The following is a 21238-nucleotide window of genomic DNA, read 5'->3' on the forward strand; positions in this document are numbered from 1 at the left end:
TGTTGTTGGGGCAGCTGTTGTTGTCGGTGCGGCTGTTGTTGTCGGGGCAGCTGTTGTTGTTGGGGCGGCTGTTGTTGTCGGGGCAGCCGTTGTTGTTGGTGTGGCCGTTGTTGTCGGGGACGCCGTTGTTGTCGGTGCGGCTGTTGTTGTTGGGGCGGCTATTGTTGTCGGTACAGTTGTTGTTGTTGGGGCGGCTGTTGTTGTCGGTGTGGCCGTTGTTGTCGGTGCGGCTGTTGTTGTTTGGATCGCCGTTGTTGTTGGCGCAGCTGTTGTTGTTGGGGCGGCTGTTGTTGTTGGTGTGGCCGTTGTTGTCGGGGACGCCGTTGTTGTCGGTGCTGCTGTTGTTGTTGGGGCAGCTGTTGTTGTCGGAGCGGCTGTTGTCGGCACAGCCGTTGTTGTTGGGGAGGCTGTTGTTGGCGTTGTCGGTGAGGCCGTTGTTGTCGGCACATCCGTTGTTGTTGGGGAGGCCGTTGTTGTCGGGGACGCCGTTGTTGTCGGTGCTGCTGTTGTTGTTGGGGCAGCTGTTGTTGTCGGAGCGGCTGTTGTCGGCACAGCCGTTGTTGTTGGGGAGGCTGTTGTCGGCGTTGTTGGTGAGGCCGTTGTTGTCGGTGCGGCCGTTGTTGTCGGAGCGGCCGTTGTTGTCGGTACAGCTGTTGTTGTTGGCGCGGCTGTTGTTGTCAGTGTGGCCGTTGTTGTCAGTGTGGCCGTTGTTGTCGGTGCCGCTGTTGTTGTCGGTGCGGCCGTTGTTGTCGGTGCGGCCGTTGTTGTCGGTGCGGCCGTTGTTGTCGGTGCGGCCGTTGTTGTCGGAGCGGCCGTTGTTGTCGGTACGGCCGTTGTTGTCGGTACGACCGTTGTTGTCGGTACAGCTGTTGTTGTTGGTGCGGCTGTTGTTGTTGGTGTGGCCGTTGTTGTCAGTGCGGCTGTTGTCGGTACAGCTGTTGTTGTTGGGGAGGTTGTTGTCGGTGCGGCCGTTGGTGTCGGTGCGGCCGTTGTTGTCGGTGCGGCCGTTGTTGTCGGAGCGGCCGCTGTTGTCGGTACAGCTGTTGTTGTTGGGGAGGTTGTTGTCAGTGTGGCCGTTGTTGTCGGTGCGGCCGTTGTTGTCGGTGCGGCCGTTGTTGTCGGTGCGGCCGTTGTTGTCGGCGCGGCTGTTGTTGTCAGTGTGGCCATTGTTGTCGGTGGGGCTGTTGTTGTTGGTGCAGCCGTTGTTGTTGGTGCAGCCGTTGTTGTCGGAGCGGCCGTTGTTGTCGGTGCGGCCGTTGTTGTCGGTGTGGCCGTTGTTGTCGGTGCGGCCGTTGTTGTCGGTGCGGCCGTTGTTGTCGGTGCGGCCGTTGTTGTCGGAGCGGCCGTTGTTGTCGGTACGGCGGTTGTTGTCGGTACGACCGTTGTTGTCGGTACAGCTGTTGTTGTTGGTGCGGCTGTTGTTGTTGGTGTGGCCGTTGTTGTCGGTGCGGCTGTTGTCAGTACAGCTGTTGTTGTTGGGGAGGCTGTTGGCGGCGCAGCTGTTGTCGGCGCAGCTGTTGTTGTTGGGGAAGCTGTTGTTGTTGCCGCGGCTGTTGTTGTCGGTCCGGCCGTCGTTGTCGGTGCGGCCGTTGTTGTCGGGGCAGCTGTTGTTGTCGGAGCGGCCGTTGTTGTCGGTACGACCGTTGTTGTCGGTACGACCGTTGTTGTCGGTACAGCTGTTGTTGTTGGTGCGGCCGTTGTTGTTGGTGCGGCTGTTGTCGGTACAGCTGTTGTTGTTGGGGAGGCTGTTGTCGGAGCAGCTGTTGTCGGCGCAGCTGTTGTTGTTAGGGCAGCTGTTGTTGTCGGTGCGGCTGTTGTTGTCGGGGCAGCTGTTGTTGTTGGTGCCGCCGTTGTTGTCGGGGCAGCTGTTGTTGTCGGGGCCGCCGTTGTTGTCGGGGCCGCCGTTGTTGTCGGAGCGGCCGTTGTTGTCGGTGCGGCCGTTGTTGTCGGTGCGGCCGTTGTTGTCGGTGCGGCCGTTGTTGTCGGTGCGGCCGTTGTTGTCGGAGCGGCTGTTGTTGTCAGTACCGCCGTTGTTGTCGGTGCAGCTGTTGTTGTCGGTGTGGCCGTTGTTGGTGAGGCCGTTGTTGTCGGGGCGGCTGTTGTTGTTGTCGGTGCGGCTGTTGTTGTCGGGGACGCCGTTGTTGTCGGTGCGGCCGTTGTTGTCGGTGCGGCCGTTGTTGTCGGAGCGGCCGTTGTTGTCGGTACGGCCGTTGTTGTCGGTACGACCGTTGTTGTCGGTACAGCTGTTGTTGTTGGTGCGGCTGTTGTTGTTGGTGTGGCCGTTGTTGTCGGTGCGGCTGTTGTCGGTACAGCTGTTGTTGTTGGGGAGGTTGTTGTCGGTGCGGCCGTTGTTGTCGGTGCGGCCGTTGGTGTCGGTGCAGCCGTTGTTGTCGGTGCAGCCGTTGTTGTCGGTGCAGCCGTTGTTGTCGGTGCGGCCGTTGTTGTCGGAGCGGCCGCTGTTGTCGGTACAGCTGTTGTTGTTGGGGAGGTTGTTGTCAGTGTGGCCGTTGTTGTCAGTGTGGCCGTTGTTGTCGGTGCGGCCGTTGTTGTCGGTGCGGCCGTTGTTGTCGGCGCGGCTGTTGTTGTCAGTGTGGCCATTGTTGTCGGTGGGGCTGTTGTTGTTGGTGCAGCCATTGTTGTCGGAGCGGCCGTTGTTGTCGGTGCGGCCGTTGTTGTCGCCGCGGCTGTTGTTGTCGGTGTGGCCGTTGTTGTCGGTGCGGCCGTTGTTGTCGGTGCGGCCGTTGTTATCGGTGCGGCCGTTGTTGTCGGAGCGGCCGTTGTTGTCGGTACGGCGGTTGTTGTCGGTGCGGCCGTTGTTGTCGGGGCAGCTGTTGTTGTTGGTGTGGCCGTTGTTGTCGGTGCAGCTGTTGTTGTTGGTGTGGCCGTTGTTGTCGGGGCAGCTGTTGTTGTTGGTGTGGCCGTTGTTGTTGGTGTGGCTGTTGTTGTTGGTGTGGCCGTTGTTGTCGGAGCGGCTGTTGTTGTTGGGGCGGCTGTTGTTGTCAGAGCCGCTGTTGTCGGGGCAGCTGTTGTTGTTGGGGCGGCTGTTGTTGTCGGGGCAGCTGTTGTTGTTGGTGTGGCCGTTGTTGTTGGTGTGGCCGTTGTTGTCGGAGCGGCCGTTGTTGTTGGGGCGGCTGTTGTTGTCGGAGCCGCTGTTGTCGGCGCAGCTGTTGTTGTCGGTGCCGCCGTTGTTGTCGGCACAGCTGTTGTTGTTGGGGCAGCTGTTGTTGGTGCGGCCGTTGTTGTCGGTGGTGCCGTTGTTGTCGGCACAGCTGTTGTTGTTGGGGCGGCTGTTGTTGTCGGAGCGGCCGTTGTTGTTGGGGCGGCTGTTGTTGTCGGAGCCGCTGTTGTCGGCGCAGCTGTTGTTGTCGGTGCCGCCGTTGTTGTCGGAACAGCTGTTGTTGTTGGGGCAGCTGTTGTTGGTGCGGCCGTTGTTGTCGGTGGTGCCGTTGTTGTTGGGGCGGCTGTTGTTGTCGGTGCGGTCGTTGTTGTTGGTGCGGTCGTTGTTGTTGGTCCGGTCGTTGTTGTTGGGGCGGCTGTTGTTGTTGGGGCGGCTGTTGTTGTCGGAGCCGCTGTTGTCGACGCGGCTGTTGTTGTCGGTGCCGCCGTTGTTGTCGGGCCAGCTGTTGTTGTTGGGGCGGCTGTTGTTGTCGGGGCAGCTGTTGTTGTTGGTGTGGCCGTTGTTGTCGGTGCAGCTGTTGTTGTTGGGGCGGCTGTTGTTGTCGGGGCAGCTGTTGTTGTTGGTGCGGTCGTTGTTGTCGGAGCGGCTGTTGTTGTTGGGGCGGCTGTTGTTGTCGGAGCCGCTGTTGTCGACGCGGTTGTTGTTGTCGGTGCCGCCGTTGTTGTCGGGCCAGCTGTTGTTGTTGGGGCGGCTGTTGTTGTCGGGGCAGCTGTTGTTGTTGGTGTGGCCGTTGTTGTCGGTGCAGCTGTTGTTGTTGGGGCGGCTGTTGTTGTCGGGGCAGCTGTTGTTGTTGGTGTGGCCGTTGTTGTCGGGGCAGCTGTTGTTGTTGGTGTGGCCGTTGTTGTCGGAGCGGCTGTTGTTGTTGGGGCGGCTGTTGTTGTCGGAGCCGCTGTTGTCGGCGCAGCTGTTGTTGTCGGTGCCGCCGTTGTTGTCGGCACAGCTGTTGTTGTTGGGGCAGCTGTTGTTGGTGCGGCCGTTGTTGTCGGTGGTGCCGTTGTTGTCGGCACAGCTGTTGTTGTTGGGGCGGCTGTTGTTGTCGGAGCCGCTGTCGTCGGGGCAGCTGTTGTTGTTTGGGCGGCTGTTGTTGTCGGGGCAGCTGTTGTTGTTGGTGTGGCCGTTGTTGTTGGTGTGGCCGTTGTTGTTGGTGTGGCCGTTGTTGTCGGAGCGGCCGTTGTTGTTGGGGCGGCTGTTGTTGTCAGAGCCGCTGTTGTCGGCGCAGCTGTTGTTGTCGGTGCCGCCGTTGTTGTCGGCACAGCTGTTGTTGTTGGGGCGGCTGTTGTTGTCGGAGCGGCCGTTGTTGTTGGGGCGGCTGTTGTTGTCGGAGCCGCTGTTGTCGGCGCAGCTGTTGTTGTTGGTGGTGCCGTTGTTGTCGGCACAGCTGTTGTTGTTGGGGCGGCTGTTGTTGTCGGAGCCGCTGTTGTCGGCGCAGCTGTTGTTGTCGGTGGTGCCGTTGTTGTCGGCACAGCTGTTGTTGTTGGGGCGGCTGTTGTTGTCGGTGTGGTCGTTGTTGTTGGTGAGGTCGTTGTTGTTGGTGCTGCCGTTGTTGTCGGTGCTGCCGTTGTTGTCGGTGCTGCCGTTGTTGTTGGGGCAGCTGTTGTTGTCGGTGCGGGTGTTGTTGTCGGTACAGCCGTTGTTGTCGGAATGGGAGTTGTTGTGGGTGCGGCCGTTGTTGTTGATTCCACTGTTGTATGCGGCACTGGTATGAGTTTTACAAGAAACATTGGATGAGATGTTGGCAAGGACTTCACCGTAACTTTTTTATTGTTGTTCACTAGAACTTGTAACTGTGAACCTTTAAAATTTAGTGATTTAATATCAAACAACTTACCTATCAGAATCAGGAGAATCGATACTATCTTTCCGACATCCATCTTCTTTTTTTCTGAATCTATAAAATTAAACATTAATAAATATTTTGCGCCTCATTCGTTATGTTTTAAATAGATAAAACAATATCTGCAGCAATCAACTTTTTTCTTCATTAATCTTTTTATTTTTTAAATTTATTTTAACAAATGATAATTAACTTAATTTCAATTGGAACAGTGGATACCAATTATTGTTGGGAGAAGGCACAGTTCCCTTCATTAGCCGCAATGTATTTCAGTGCAATACAATCGTAAAGAAAAACTATGTCTTCTTTTGTGTTTTCAGAATTTAGTGCTTATACTGAACCCTGTTTGAAAAATTCCTTCTGATTCTTCACACTTCACCAACTAGTTTCTTCTCATTTACCATCTTCATTTTCTCATTTGTATTTTTCATGAAGATCTCATCCACGTTTGAGCTAATGGAACATGCATGTGTACTTGCAGTACTTCAAAAAGCATAGTACTTGAACAGGCAGGTGCAGCAATCTCTACTGCTCACAAGCATCAACCAGGCTGAAATGTCCTAGAGCTTAGCACTCTTTTTTTTGTCATCTGTACTCAAATTCCATGAATGAGAAGGATGAAAAGAGATTGCTGCATGGACCGGTACTGTATTACATTTTTTATAAAGATTTATACTTATTCTTTCCTGATGTAGGAATAATGATCATGAGTTAGTAGTACTCTTAAGGTTTACAGTGCAGGATGCTAGTGTGTTTGTATCGAAAACAGTGTACTTTCATCACGCTGTCCAAAGAAAGGTTACACCGACCATTATAATGGACACAGAGGAAATATCTTTGAATTAAGATTTTAATTGGGGGAAAAACTAGGATTTAAGTCAAAAAGGTTGTAAAAGGATATCTCAAATTATTACAAATAAACTTATGTTAGTTTAAAATATCATGTTTTCTCCTGGTCTGATGGAGCTTACTGAAACACCAGAAAAAAGAATTAAACTACCTCCTGAAACAGAAATGCCTGAACATTTCTTGAATTTGATGATAAACATATTGGTATCTGTGATATGCAAACCTTAAATGTTATGTGACAGTCTACATCCATTAAGGTCTTTATTTTGGAACAGAATAAAGGCAAATAATGTTTTATTACGTTATAATCGCCTTTCTCATTTATGTGACACCTGTATGTCAATTCCTTACTGCTGCCCCTGAACGCATCAGACGTAATACACGTGTGTTTGTTTTATATTCTATCCATCCATCCATCCATTTTCAATACAGCTTATCCTCATTAGGGTCGCAGGGACGCTGGAGCCTATCCCAGCTGACATAGGGCGAAGGCAGGGGACACCCTGGACAGGCCGCCAGTCCATCGAGGGCACATGTAGGGACATACAACCATTCACTCTCACATTCACACCTATGGGCAATTTAGAGATCAATTAACCTGCAGCATATCTTTGGACTGTGGGAGGAAGCCGGAGAGCCCGGAGAGAACCCACGCTGCCACGGGGAGAACATGCAAACTCCACACAGAAGGACCGCTCCGACCGGGGATTGAACCCGCGGCCCTCTTGCTGTGAGGTGACAGTGCTAACCACTACACCACCGTGCAGCCTAGTTTTAAACAAAGCTAAATATTAACAGAGTTTTGGTGAGGGAAGCTGAACTTGAGCAGCCGAATATGGATATAATCCGACCCCCTGGATTTCAAGCCGGAAGAATTTCGCTACTTCTTCCACCCAACTTGGAAAGAGCGAAGCGAATCATGAGCAAAATTGCACCTTTTATTGGACACGGATTTGTGCCCTTAATGAGTCATTGAGAAAAAGGCATTTTCCCCATGTTGCACACATTGAAACCTAGATCCATTATTCATCACGTAACATGTTGTTTCTGGACATCCGTTGACACAGAATATTGTGTCACCAGAAACGTGCTCTTTATCAATGTATACTTTTATTTAAAAATATTCTTAGCTATATAATTATTTTAATTAACGCAAACTTGATATAGATACACGGCATAAAATGGATTGGTAGATGAACTAATGTAAAATGAAATAATTAATGCTTATTAATGCTTTTGCTTAAATTGACCCTTGCCCAATAAGAGCCAATCAGCTAACTACTGTACAGTAGTAGCGCGAGTACAGTTATTAAATTGCCTGCTGAATTCTCGCAACAATCTCCCTTTCAGATTGTATGGATCTATGTTCTGACAATAATATCAATAGATTTAAGAATGTACTTACCCAATATGATAAAATATAAGATGAAACGTTATGAATTCCTCCTCTCTTTCTGCTCTCAATGTTTTAAACTATTTCAGTGTCTCATAATTCAGTCCAGGTCACATCTGTCACAGTGCAAACCTTTTACCTTATGTGACAGCCCAAATCTATGAAGGCCTTTATATTGAAACGGAATAAAGGTTAATGACGTAACTCATATGTTGTTTTTTTAAATTGTGATGAAGAGAAAACAAAGTGTATTTTTAATTGCAGCATTCAATCTGTTAGTTCCGTTGGTTATTATCATAGGACACTCCCTTCTTTTGTCCTGTGAATTTCTGGTGCATGTAAATGTTAAAAGAAGTTCTACCAGTATGACAGTAAAACAAAGCTATAAAGTAGTGACGCAGCAATGGAGCAGAATTTACCATGTTAAAGGTCAGCTTTTTTTAGACCTTTTTAAGACTACACAATGTACATTCATGCCATAATGTCATGTTCATAGTGGCCAAAATATGGAAATATGATTAAAAACCAGTAGAGGATACAGCATAAGATTATTTGTTACTATATCACACTTGGACTTGGATGAATGACATACAATTGGTTGATGGATTAACCAAAGTATAACTACATTTTTTACTTTAGCTAAAGTTGAATCTTGCCCATTATGAGTCAGTGAGCTTCCAGCTGTAGGTAGTAAAGTAGCTCGCTTACAGTGTTTGCTCGAATTCTTATGGTGCTGTCTGAAACTCTACAAAAAAAGTTTAAACTCTCTTCTGAACTCACAATCCACTAAATGATAGAAGATTATTACTCTTATTTATAATTTGAGCTACCTCCTTTACCTATATAAACCATCTTTTCTTAGTTATACAAAGACCTAATAATGTATTTGATTATAAATAAAAGAGTTTTTAACGATTTCACTATCTTTTAATTCAGTCCACGTCACATCTGTCATATTGCAAATCTTTCCCCTTATGTGATACATTAACAAAACGCCTTTACATTGAAATGGAATGAAGTTTAATGACATGATTCATACATGATATCTTTTCTTAGGAAGAACATCGCGATGAATGACATACAAGGGGTGGCTCATTATAATGGAACTCCCTCCCATCTTTTGTCCTGCATTATTTGCATTCACGTACAGCCACGTACGAGAAATAGGGCCCATGATGCTTTTGCTACAGGATCTAGGAAGCTCAATCTGAATGATACATCATTTTCACATGATATTTTAAACTAACATAACTTTTTTCAATAATTTGTGATATCCTGCTACAACTCTTTGACTGATATCCTAGTTTTTCTGCAGCAGCTTGCCTCCCTCTGTGTCTGCGTGCTGTTGCTGCTGCAGAGAAGGTAGTAATGGCATCACGTGACATTGTGGGGTATGGTGAGCTCACACTGATGGTTCCTCATGCTGTTTCACATATCCTGCACACTCAGAGAACATCTCACTTGTCAGCACAGCGATGGCTGAGGTATCACACAACCTTGTTAGATTTGCCTAACATTATTGTTAAACGATGCACTACCCTTGATCCTGCAACTCTTTTTCCCACTCCAGCAGAGGGGGAGTCACATAATTGTGTTGTTTCTCTTGAACAGGTCTGCACACCGAGACCCGATCTCAAAGACACACCCTTTCCGAATGCTGATTGGGAGCTGTATGTGGACGGTTCGGCTTCTCGCTTGCAGGACACGGGAGAAGGATTGATTGGGTTTGCAGTAGTTTCACAATATGACACTTTGTGCAGCGATAAGTTGGCATCACACTTGTCTGCTCAAACTGCAGAACTTGTGGCTCTTACAGAACTGCCTGTAAGCTCGCTGCTGATGAAACAGTTAACATCTACACAGACTCTCGCTAGGCCTTTGGTGTGGTACACGATTTTGGCGCTCTGTGGAAACACAGAAGGGTTTTGGACATCATCTGGTAAGCCATTACACACCACCAACTTGTGGCCGACTTGCTAGAAGCCAGATCGCTCCCTAAAACTGTTTGTGTTATGAAATCTGAAGCTCACACTAACGATGCTGATCCTATTTCAACAGGTGATGCTGCATATGCTGCTGAAAGAGAAGTTTAATTAAGTTCCTTTTCAGCTCATAACACTTATGCTAGGTGTGCCTTCACAAATATATTTCACTTATGATGTTAAGGTATAGCAGACGTTGGCAAACCAGAGTGAAGGGTTGGGCCTCATCTGGTGCAGTTTTAAAATGATCTATGGGAGGACCAGACAAATGCTAAGTGCTCTCTTCCATTGTTACGCTAAATTAGCTCACAGCAGAGATAACTGAGCAAAAGGGGAAATATGTATATGTATTTGATTATAAAGATGCCTCCACATTGTGTACAGTTTTTTAAAGTAAACGTCACTCTAAAAGACAGCAGAAATAAGTGATAAAAAAGAGGAGTAGGTTGAATTGACATACTTTGGTATTGTCCAATGCAGATTATAACCATTTTTGTTCAACTGGTCATTAAGAATATGAAGTGTCATCAAAGCAAATAAAAGCACTTAAATACAGATAGTATACATGTTTTAGAACATTTTATATATCTTATATGATTTCAATTCACAGGAAAACATTAAATAATATGAATGGAGCTATAGCGCAAGTTCAGACAGGAAGACCATACCCCTCAAGCCCACCATTTATTCCTCATACATTTGCCAATAATTTCTCACACACGCTCACTCATTGTTTACTCGCTGTCATCGTTCGGCGCCGTCAATCATGACACCAGCTGCACAGATCAGCTGGTCCCCTCTATCCAATAAGCACAGGGAAACAATGGCATGGCTCGCCTATCATCTTGCTGCTGTCTCATTTAAATATGACTGTCTCTCTACCTTCAGTTCATTTATGTTGCTGTTACGGACCCCTCCACCTCCCCATCTCCACCCAGTCTTCACGGATCCATCAGCTTCATCAACTCATCATTCTATCATCTCATCAGCCACCACCAGGTCTGAACTCTACAGTCGGCCCTCAATTACAAATCTCCCCGTAGAGTCCAAGCGCCAAATTAGGGGAAAACCTGATCTGATGAGGAGACATGGCATTCATCCCATTTTGGATGGAGCCGGTCTCATTTCTGAAAATATGACCAAGTTGATTAACAGACTTAATCCATGACAACCCAAAGTTCAGATCAGGAAGCAGAAGCAGAGTTGTAGTCCTAGACCCTTCTCTGCACTTCCATTCGAGCAGTTACCCACCCACAACTCTATAGAGACTGTGTCTGTCCCACGGCCACTTCAATTAATTAAATCAAAAGTAACCAGAAGAGGAATCATACAAAATAACCTCATAAAGGTTAACACCACTATTTCAGCAGTCCAACAAAACAGAATAATTAAATGTGGACTCCTAATTATTAGATATCTGTCATCTAAAGCTGTATTAGTAAATGATATAATATCAGACAATCACATTGATTTATTTTGTCTTACTGAAACCTGGCTGAGTCATGAAGAATATGTCAGCCTAATTAATACTTATATTCCTCAAGGCACCGGCCGAGAAGGCGGAGTAGCAGCCATCCTAGACTCGAGCCTATTAATAATAAATCCTAAACCTAAATTAAACTACAACTCATTGGAAAACCTTGTTCTTAGTCTTTCACATCAAACCTGGAAAACATTACAGCCAATTCTATTTGTTATACTGTACTGGCCACCAGGTCCATATTCAGAATTTACAGTATATCTGAATTTTCACAGTTTCTATCAAGTTTAGTCATTGACATTGAGCATTTGGAGGTCTTCCCATAGCACCCTCTTCTGTCAGACCATTACCTCATAACTTTTGAGTTTTTACTACCGGAGTGTACAGAAATTTCTACACCAGATGTCTAACTGACAGTGCTGTAGCTAAATTTAAAGAAGTGATTCCTTCTGCATTTGATTCAATACCACGTCTTAATGTGACGGAGGACTCCTGTGCTGACTTCATCCCAGATTGATCATCTTCCTCGATTGTGTTACAGGCTCACTGAGAATAACACTAGACTTGATAGCCCCTCTGAAGAAGAAGACGGTGAGGCAAAAGAGGTTTGCTCCCTGGTATAACCCTCAGACCCGCAAACTAAAGCAAACATCACGTAAACTTGAAAGCATAAGGCGTTCCTACCAATCTGGAAGAATCACTCTTAGTTTGGAGGGATAGTCTTAAAACACAAAAGAAGGCCGTCCGTAATGCCAGAGCCATCCCATAAACCCCTAATCTGCAGAACAAGACAAACTGTTAAAACTGTCCAAGTCTGGAGAGAAGAGTCCACTTCTCTGCTCCAGGATTGTTTTGAAAAAACAGACTGGGAGATGTTCGCGCAGAGCACAGACCTGGAGGAATACAGCTCATCTGTCTTGGCTTGCATAGCCTTCTGCACTGAGACCGTGCTCACCACCAAAACCACCAAGGTGTTCCCAAACCAGAAACCATGGCTGGACAGGAATGTTCAGTCTCAGCTCAGAGCACGAGATGCTGCCTACAGGTCAGGAGACAGCCTGGCTTACAGCAATGCCCGCAAAGAACTAAAGAAAAGCATCAGAGAAGCCAAGAGCAGATACCAGCAGCGTATCGAGGGCATTTTGAAAATAACAACCCCTGCAGCATGTGGAGAGGCATTAAAGTCTTAACAGACTATAAAAACAGCACCTCACAGACCAGCCATGACGTCATGCTTCCTGATGTCTTGAACCAATTCTTTGCTCGCATTGACAACCACACCAGCAGAAGAACCCGTGAGAACCTCAACAACACCACCATCGGAGGACCCTGCCCTCGTCCTACAGTGCTACCAGATGATGTCCACTCTGATGAAGATTGACATTACCAAAGCGGCAGGACCAGACAGGATACCAGGCCGTACACTGAAGTCATGTGCCGACCAACTAGCAGGGGTGTTTACCAACATCTTGTACCTCTCACTGCAACAGTCTGTTGTCCACATATGCCTCAAATCCACTACCATTACCCAAAAAACAAATAGTCAAAGGTCACAACGACTACCGCCCAATAGGCCTGACACCAATTGTGATGAAGTGCTTTGAGAGACTTGTACTATCTCACATCAAAGCCAACATCCCCAATGATCTGGACAGCCACGAATTTGCCTAGCGGGGAAACAGATCAACAGAAGATGGTGTCTCAATAGCCCTCCGCTCATCCCTGTCCCATCTGGAGAATCAAAACACGTACGCCAGGATGCTATCTGTTAATTTCAGCTCCGCCTTCAACGCAATAGTCGTGGATAATTGTATTATCCACTACACTCTGCTCATTGATTATGGACTTCCTTACAAACAGAAATCAAACATTCAGAATAGCAAGAAGGCTCGCAACATCAGCAAGGACAGGACCCACCCACCGCTAAAATGTAACAATCTTACTGAAACACTTGACACTTTATACTCTTCTACTATCAAAACAAAAACACATATTCTATCTTATTTGACTTAGTAACATTTTGTATTCCTCTTGTGTATTTTTATCTTGTACATTGTTTATCCTTGTGCATTTTTTATCTTGTACATTGTCTATCTTTGTTGTTTCCTGATACTGGCAGGCTGTGGGCCATCAAACGAAATTCCGTTGTATAACAACAATGACAATAAAAGCCTCTGTATCTTATCTTTATCTTTATCTTTGTTCAGCTTCAAACATGCTGAATTAAATGTGTGTGTGAACATTAACTGCTAAAGACTATGTTTGTGTTGAGTCGGCTGCAATACACTTTGTACACTTAGTCGGAGCAGAGAAATAAAGCCAACAAGGAAGAGCAAAGATATGCAGTTCCTCGAATGGCCACTTGAGGTTGGCTCCAAAATACAGTCAATCTCCATTGAGCTTCGTATTAAAAGGCCCAACTTTACAGCAGTTAAAGTTAAACATAATTGAGGGCGTGGTCACTTTGAGTGACAGGTTGGTACAGTCTTGGTTCCCTCACCACAGCTGTTTGCTCTGCTGCTCAACATAGTTCACTGATGGTCCAACGGTTTGCCCATTTTTGACCTCGCCAATAGACCTAGCCTCACAATTTGAGCTTCACAATGGCTCTTAAAAAAATCTATGAGCGACATCAGGAAGACTTTTCACAGTTTATAGTCAGAGCAAAGGGAGGCCTTTAAATGTTGTTTGCTTCTCTCTAAGCTTTTTCCGCTCTATGAAGAACCAAATTGTCAATTTTAAATTCATCATCTATGATTTACTGGAGCCATGTTTCAGCAATGTCATGATATTGGGTTCATAACAAATAAGGAAAATCGATTTTTGAAACGAGGCTTAGTTTTACACTGGTGAAACGTCTTTCTCCATTCATGCAGTAGGAATGCAAATAATGCAGAACAAAAGATGGGAGGGAGTTCCATTATAATGAGCCACCCCTTGTATGTCATTCATCGTGATGTTCTTTCTAAAAAAAGATATCATGTATGAATCACGTCATTAGCCTTCATTCCATTTCATTGTAAAAGCGTTTTGTTATTGTGTCACATAAGGGGAAAGATTTGCAATATGACAGATGTGACGTGGACTGAATTAAAAGATACTGAAATTGTTAAAAACTTTTTTACTTAATTAAATACATTATTAGGTATAACTAAGGAGGATGGTCCATAGAGGAGGTAGCTCCCTGTCATCTTTTGAGAGGCAAGATACATCTTGATAAAGGCAAGTGTAGTGGTCATTTGTCGAATAAATCAAAAACAAATATGAATCAAATTGCCACTGACGCACCATGGGTTTGTGGTTTACGCAGCCAAAAGAAAGCATTGTCCATTCAGGAATCCGTTTTTCTGATAATTTATTTAACTAAACAAAACAAGCAAACAAACAAAAGAACAAAGGAACTCCTAACGCTGCCTCTCCTGCACTGGTAAAAAAACATAGGCCTACCCAGGTGCATGCTGGTCCTGTACCTGCCTACTTCTACATATAACCACAGGTGCCCACAGTGTTACCCAATTAACGAACAAATGAACAACCAAAAGACTAAATATATCTAGACAACAACAATAAAGAATTAAACTAAACTAAAAACTATCACAAGAAAAAAGCTATTCTAATATATCAAAACAGCTAACCTAAATAAGCAAACAACCTGAATGATTCAAACAATACTACTTGTCAATAAAACAACTAAATACTAATATCAAATAAATAGCTCCAATATTCCGGCCCCTAATTTTGCATACAATCACAATTACATACTATTCTCAAATGGAGCTATTCCTGCAACATACAATTCAATGGCAAACTAGAAAATATTAGGGAATATTCTATGTGCTATGCATTTAACCTTAAGTGAATCTTCTTGATGAACCTACAAAAATAAAAATAAGAGAGAAAATAGAGGTAGAGAATGATAGAGGTAGAGAAAGCATTAGTCCATGATGCTAAACTGCTGCTTCCAATAGCAGACAGAGCTTTGTCACCGGCGTTTCTAGAATGCTTGTTCTTGTTTGAAGCTGCACAGAGCACACCAGACCCTTTGCACCTGGTCTTACATCCAACACTTTTCCCATCATCCAAGATCCTCTTGGAGCTGTGGAGTCTGCAACAAGAACTATGTCTCCTGTAGTGAGGCTTCTTCTTGGCCTTGTCCATTTTTGTCTCTCTTGCATCATCGGTAGGTACTCAGAGATCCATCTCTTCCAAAACAGTTCAGCCATGTACTGTATTTGCTTCCATCTTTTCCTGATGTATAGATCATCTTTATCAAACAGTCCTGGTGGTATGATTGGTTTGCCCTTTAAAATTAGAATGTGGTTTGGTGTTCAAGGTCATCTGGGTCATCTTGTAATGGGTCTATCATTTAGTATTGCCTCAACCTCACTGAACATGGTCTGGAGCCCTTCGTCGTCCAAAGTTTGCTGTTGAAGAATTGAGGTGAGGACACTTTTCACTGAACGAATCAGGCGCTCACAGATGCCGCCTTGATGGGAAGCTGCTGGAGTGTTAAAGTTCCATTGTATGCCCTCCTGGACCAAAGACCTCTGAATTTTGCTATGATTCACAACAGCCAGACTTTCCTTCAGCTCTCGGTTAGCTCCAACAAAGTTTGTGCCGTTATCAGTCCTGATGGAGGCGACTGGACCTCGTCTGCAGATGAATCTCCATCAGGACTAATGGAGATAAAGGTGTAACAATAAGTTTAATTATCTTCTATAATTTAATTGATTGTGCATTCAGGAGAGAGTTTAAACCTTTTTTGTAGAGTTTCAGTCAGCACCATCAGACTTGAAACAAACACTGTAAGCAAGCTAGTTACTACCTACGCTGTATCCTCTACTGGTTTTAATCATATTTCCATATTTTGGCGACTATGAACATGAAATGATGGCATTAATGTACATTATGTAGTCTTAAAAAGGTCTAAAAAAAGCTGAAATTTAACATGGTAATATCTGCTCCATTGCTGCGTCACTACTCTTTATTTATAGCTTTGTTTTACTGTCATGCTGGTAGAACTTCTTTCAACTTTCATATGCACCAGAAATTCACACGTCAAAAGAAGGGAGTGTCCTATAATTACACTCTTTTTTCTCTTCATCACAAGTAAAAACATATGACGTAACTCAACATATGAGTTACGTCACTAACCTTTATTCCGTTTCAATATAAATAACTTCATAGATTCGGACTGTCACATAAGGTAAAAGGTTTGCACAGTGACAGACTGAATTATAAAACACTGAAATAGTTTAAAACATTGAGAGCAGAAAGAGGAGGAATTCATAACTTTTCATCTCATATCTTGTCATTTTGGGTAAGTACATTCTTAAATCTATTGATATTATTGTCAGAAAATAGATCCATACAAACTGAAAGGGGGATTGTTGCGAGAGTTCAAATTACTCTTTTTTGTGACGTTTTCTCAGCACCTTCACTCACACCTGGAGCAAACACTGTACTCGTGCTACTACTGTACAGTAGTTAGCATAAATAAGCTTTAATTAAGTAATTTTACATTGGTTCATCTACCAATCCATTTGATGCCGCGTATCCAGACCGAGTTTGCGTTAATTATATAGCTAAGAATATTTTTAAATAAAAGTATACATTGATTAAGAGCTCGTTTCCGGTGACACAATATTCTGTGCCAACGGATGTCCAGAAACAACATGTTATGTGATGAATAATGGATCTAGGTTTCAAAGTGTGCAACATAGGGAAAATGCCTTTTTCTCAATGACTCAGTAAGGGCACAAATCCGTGTCCAATAAAAGGTGCAATTTGGTTCATGATTGGCTTTGCTCTTTCCGAGTAGGGTGGAAGAAGTAGCAAAATTCTTCCAGACGTTAGATTTTAAGCAAGAGGGTCGGATTGTATCCATATTTGGCTGCTCAAAATCAACTTCCCTCAAAGTTAAATCTTTATAAAAAATGTAATACAGTACCGGTCCATGCAGCAATCTGTTTTCATCCTTCTCATTCATGGAATTTGAGTACAGATAAGAAAAGAAAAGAGTGCTTTGCTCTAGGAAATTTCAGCCTGGTTGATGCTTGAGAGCAGTAGAGATTGTACACATGTATGTTCCATTAGCTCAAACGTGGATAAGATCTTCATGAAAAATACACATGAGAAAATGAAGATGGTAAATGAGAAGAAATTTTTTGGTGAGGTGTGAAGAATAAGGAGGAACTTTTCAGACAGGGTTCAGTGTAAGCACTAAATTCTGAAAACACAAAAGAAGAACGTTGTATTGCATTGATTTACATTGAGGACGGTGAAGGGAACTGTGCCTTCTCCTAGAAAAAATTGATAGCCACAGTTCAAAGTGAAATTAAGTTAATTATCATTTGTTAAAATAAATAAAAAAAGATTAATAAATAAAAAAGTTGATTGCTACAGATATTGTTTTATCTATTTAAAACGTAACGAATGAAGCGCAATAGCTTTTGACATAATGTGTCTTAAAAAAGGTTTCTGTATTGTTTAATTTTATAGATTCAGAAAAAAACAAGATGGGTGTTGGAAAGATAGTATCTATTGTCCTGATTCTGATAGGTAAGTTGTTTGAAGTTAAATCAAATACTTTTGAAGGTTCACAGTTAAAAGTTCTAGTGAACAACAAGAAGTTACAGTAAATTCCTTGGGAACATCTCATCCAATGTTTCTTGTAAAAACTCATAGTGCTGCATACAACAGTGGAATCAACAACAACGGCCGCACCGACAACAACGGCTGAACCGACAACAACGGCTGCACCCACAACAACGGCCGCACCGACGACAACAGCCGCACCCACAACAACGGCCGCACCCACAACAACGGCCGCACCCATAACAACGGCCGCACCGACGACAACAGCCTCCCCAACAACAACGGCTGCACCCACAACATCTCCAGTTCCAACAACAACAGTTGCACCCACAACAACAGCCGCCCCAATAACAATTGCACCCACAACAACAGCCGCCCCAACAACAATCGCACCGACAACAACTCCCGCACTGACAACAACTGCTGCACCCACAACAACAGCCGCCCCAACAACGGCCGCACCGACAACAACGGCTGCACCGACAACAACGGCTGCACCAACAACAACTCCACCTCCGACAACAACAGCCGCACCCACAACAACAGCCGCTCCAACAACAGCCGCACCAACAACAACGGCTGCACCGACAACAACAGCTGCACCGACAACAACGGCAGCACCCACAACAACTCCAGCTCCGACAACAACAGCCGCACCCACAACAACAGCCGCCCCAACAACAGCCGCACCAACAACAACGGCCGCACCGACAACAATCGCACCATCAACAACGGCCGCATTGACGACAACAGCCGCCCCAACAACAACGGCTGCACCAACAACAACAGCTGTGCCGACAACAACAGCTGCACCCACAACATCTCCAGTTCCGACAACAACAGTCGCACCCACAACAACAGCCGCCCCAACAACAGCCGCACCAACAACAACGGCTGCACCGACAACAACAGCTGCACCCATAACAACGGCCGCACCGACGACAACAGCCTCCCTAACAACAACGGCTGCACCAACAACAACAGCTGTGCCGACAACAACATCTGCACCCACAACATCTCCAGTTCCGACAACAACAGTCGCATCAACAACAACAGCCGCCCCAATAACAATTGCACCCACAACAACAGCCGCCCCAACAACAATCGCACCGACAACAACGGAAGCAGTCGTAGCAAGGCTATTGACATTCAGATCTCAAGGAGAGACATTTACAAGTTATTTGCACGTTCCATCATCGGCAGCGTTTCAAAGTCGAGCCGTATTGATAGAGTCAACAGTAAGTATTAGATGATAGATTTTTTTTCCTGTTTCAAATTAAAAACTATTTAATTTACAGTAAATAGAACACAGATAAATTATCTGGTAGTCATTGAAAACATTGGAATAGTGATACTACCGCCAAATGTAGTTGAATTAAAAAGCCAATGCACAAGTAAAACACAAGCAAATTAAATAAATGTAGTAACAAATGATTTGTTTGTATTTCTGCAGCTCAGACCTTTACTCAAAGAAGCTTTTCCTTCGTTCCGCAACATCCGTGTGATTTCATTCAGGTAATTTGTTTATGTTATTAAGATAAAATCCTAACAGCACTAATCATGAATGTATACGAATGAAACAATATAATATTTTGTGATTTCTTTTGCAGTAATGGATCAATCATCCAAAACTCACTCATTTATTTTCCATTAACATCTGCTCCTAATGGCATTGAGATTCGAAAAGTTTTGGTTGCAGCAGCTATAAGCATCACAGCCTTCAACATTGACAACAACTCCATTTATTTTGATGGCACACGTAAGCAATATTGACTGCTACCACTTTTTTTTAGATTATAGATTCCTTTTTTAATTTTTTTAAGCAATGTCTTGTTTTCTTTTCTCAACCTTTACAGAGGTTTCAAGTGGAGTAAGCCACAACATCAGTCTCATCACTGCATCCTTCCTTGTGCTGATGTCATGGATCCTGTCAAGCCAGCAATAACATCATTGCTGATTACTGTTTGAATTTGCATTATTGCATGACTGCCATCACTGGCATGAACAATTAGTTATTGATTATTGTTGAAGAAGTCTTGTACAGCTTCAGATAAACTTACTATCACATTTCATTTTGCAATTACTGCACATATTTAAGACAGTGGATTAGGTTTATGTCAATCTTAACACGTTTCTGGGTGGGAATGTCTTGCTGTGTCGTTCTGCTCGACACAGAACGACACAGCAAGACTAATAATCCACACAAAATACCATTAAGCCCTGAGATGTACAACAAAATGGCTTCTAGCAATATTTAACCTAATGACAGTGAGGCCAAAATGTAAACAAGTACAACTGGACAAGTGAAATCAGTTGAATCATGCTCAACTTCATCAGAATGCAGTTGTAGCTCTAGATTTCATACTTTTGTGCAGTTATAGTCTTCTTGCTTTTCTTCTGTTGTTTTAAAATGCACTGAAAATGTTAGGTTTCACTTTATTCCATATCATTACATTACATTGCATAGAAATATCAGAGAGCATATTGTAAAGGGAACATGTGTCTAAAGCTAATTAAAGGAACAACACTGCAGGTCATCATGAGTCGTGGAACCAACCGTGAACCAAATCGTTTTATCATCATGATATATACGGCATATATGTCAAAACATTGTACTGTCAATTTGTTTTATTTATTCAAGGTGTATTCATGTATTCATGCATAGCTGTATTCTGTGAGATTTCTAAATGTTTGTACAATATTTGTCAGAAACTTTACAATGATCAGAATAAAAAGTCTTTGAAGAATTTAAATCATCTCTCGTTTGATGCTTTGCAAAATTGGTGGGAAATTTATCAGGGAATGATTAATGTCTTACAATGAGCCTCAGCTGTTGGTGTGTCAGTTAATCAGGTTTGTTAAGAAAGAGAACTTGGAGGGGTGCAAAGTGTACTTTGACTATGAGATTATTCTATCTATTCAAACACCACCAGACACGTTGTTATTAAATCAGCACCAGAAGCGCACATTTTTCATTTTCAAAATGGCTCTCATGAATATGAAGCATTTTAATAGACAGGTAGGTTGTGAAAGACTTAAGGCTACCACTTTAAGATAATACATTTTTATTTATCATACATCTTCTTAGAACTTGCCATTCACTCTTTATTTCTAAAGGTCTCCTTTTAAAATTGACAAAGAAGCCATTTCTTTTTTCTTAGAGGCAAGCATAAATACTTTATAGGAACAACAAATGCATGCAAGTGCCGAAGCTTCACTCTATCGCAGCAGTTCACTCCCAGATATAAAGAACCAGGCAACCACAACAGTGGAGAGGACAAGTTTAAGTTCAGTCACAAAACCCTTAAACTTCAGAAAACTTTATTTCAATAATAATATACGTATATCTATCATTTATTACTTACTGTTGACTATAAATGTGGCTCGATTTTGAAACGCTGCAGATGATGGAACCAGCAAATCACTTGTAAATGTCTCTTCTTGAGATCTGAAAGTCAATAGCCTTGTTGTAGTGGTAACTGTAGTTGCAGCACTGGGAGCGTCAGAGGTGAACCTGCTCGGCTGGTGAGCGAAAACCAACTCACACTGCATGATGAAGGTGGCACAAGTCTCAAGATCGCCCTCGAACGGTCGTGGGCTGGAGAGGCTCGGCTCCCGGGGTACTGGGTTAGAAACCGCAGGGTTAACTGGGATGGGATCCACAGGGGGCAGGTTCACAGGCTGGTTCAGCGGCTGGGTGGTGAGGGCCACCGTCAACCCCCGCAGCTGTAGCAGGATCTCGGCTTGTTGGTCTGCCGACGCCGCCTGCTGATGAGTCAGGATCTCCACTGAAGCGTGGAGCGGCTGGACCTGGGCCTGGAGGTTCTGCACGGCAACGGAGGCCGCCTCCAGCTGGTGAGTGTGGGTGTTGGTCCGTTGAAGCTGCCTACTAAGGGCAATCTGAACAGAGCTAGACAATCCACTC

At 44.5% G+C, this 21238-nt stretch overlaps 3 long non-coding RNA genes across 3 annotated transcripts; 2 read left to right on the forward strand and 1 right to left on the reverse strand.

Moving 5' to 3' along the window:
• Nucleotides 1-4809: 4809 nt before the first annotated feature.
• LOC117747679 lies at nt 4810-7380 on the reverse strand. The gene is made up of 3 exons (XR_004611463.1): nt 7267-7380; nt 5007-5066; nt 4810-4874 (listed from the first exon to the last, which is right to left on the reverse strand). It is a non-coding gene; the product is annotated as an uncharacterized LOC117747679 (long non-coding RNA).
• A 10866-nt stretch (nt 7381-18246) lies between these two features.
• LOC117747668 lies at nt 18247-18985 on the forward strand. The gene is made up of 3 exons (XR_004611452.1): nt 18247-18551; nt 18767-18828; nt 18924-18985. It is a non-coding gene; the product is annotated as an uncharacterized LOC117747668 (long non-coding RNA).
• LOC117747669 lies at nt 18981-20037 on the forward strand. Its single transcript, XR_004611453.1, has 3 exons — nt 18981-19072; nt 19170-19451; nt 19742-20037. It is a non-coding gene; the product is annotated as an uncharacterized LOC117747669 (long non-coding RNA).
• The last annotated feature ends 1201 nt before the right edge of the window (nt 20038-21238 follow it).

The sequence above is a fragment of the Cyclopterus lumpus genome, chromosome 18 (assembly GCF_009769545.1).
Source record: "Cyclopterus lumpus isolate fCycLum1 chromosome 18, fCycLum1.pri, whole genome shotgun sequence".
Classification (NCBI taxonomy): Eukaryota; Metazoa; Chordata; class Actinopteri; order Perciformes; family Cyclopteridae; genus Cyclopterus; species Cyclopterus lumpus.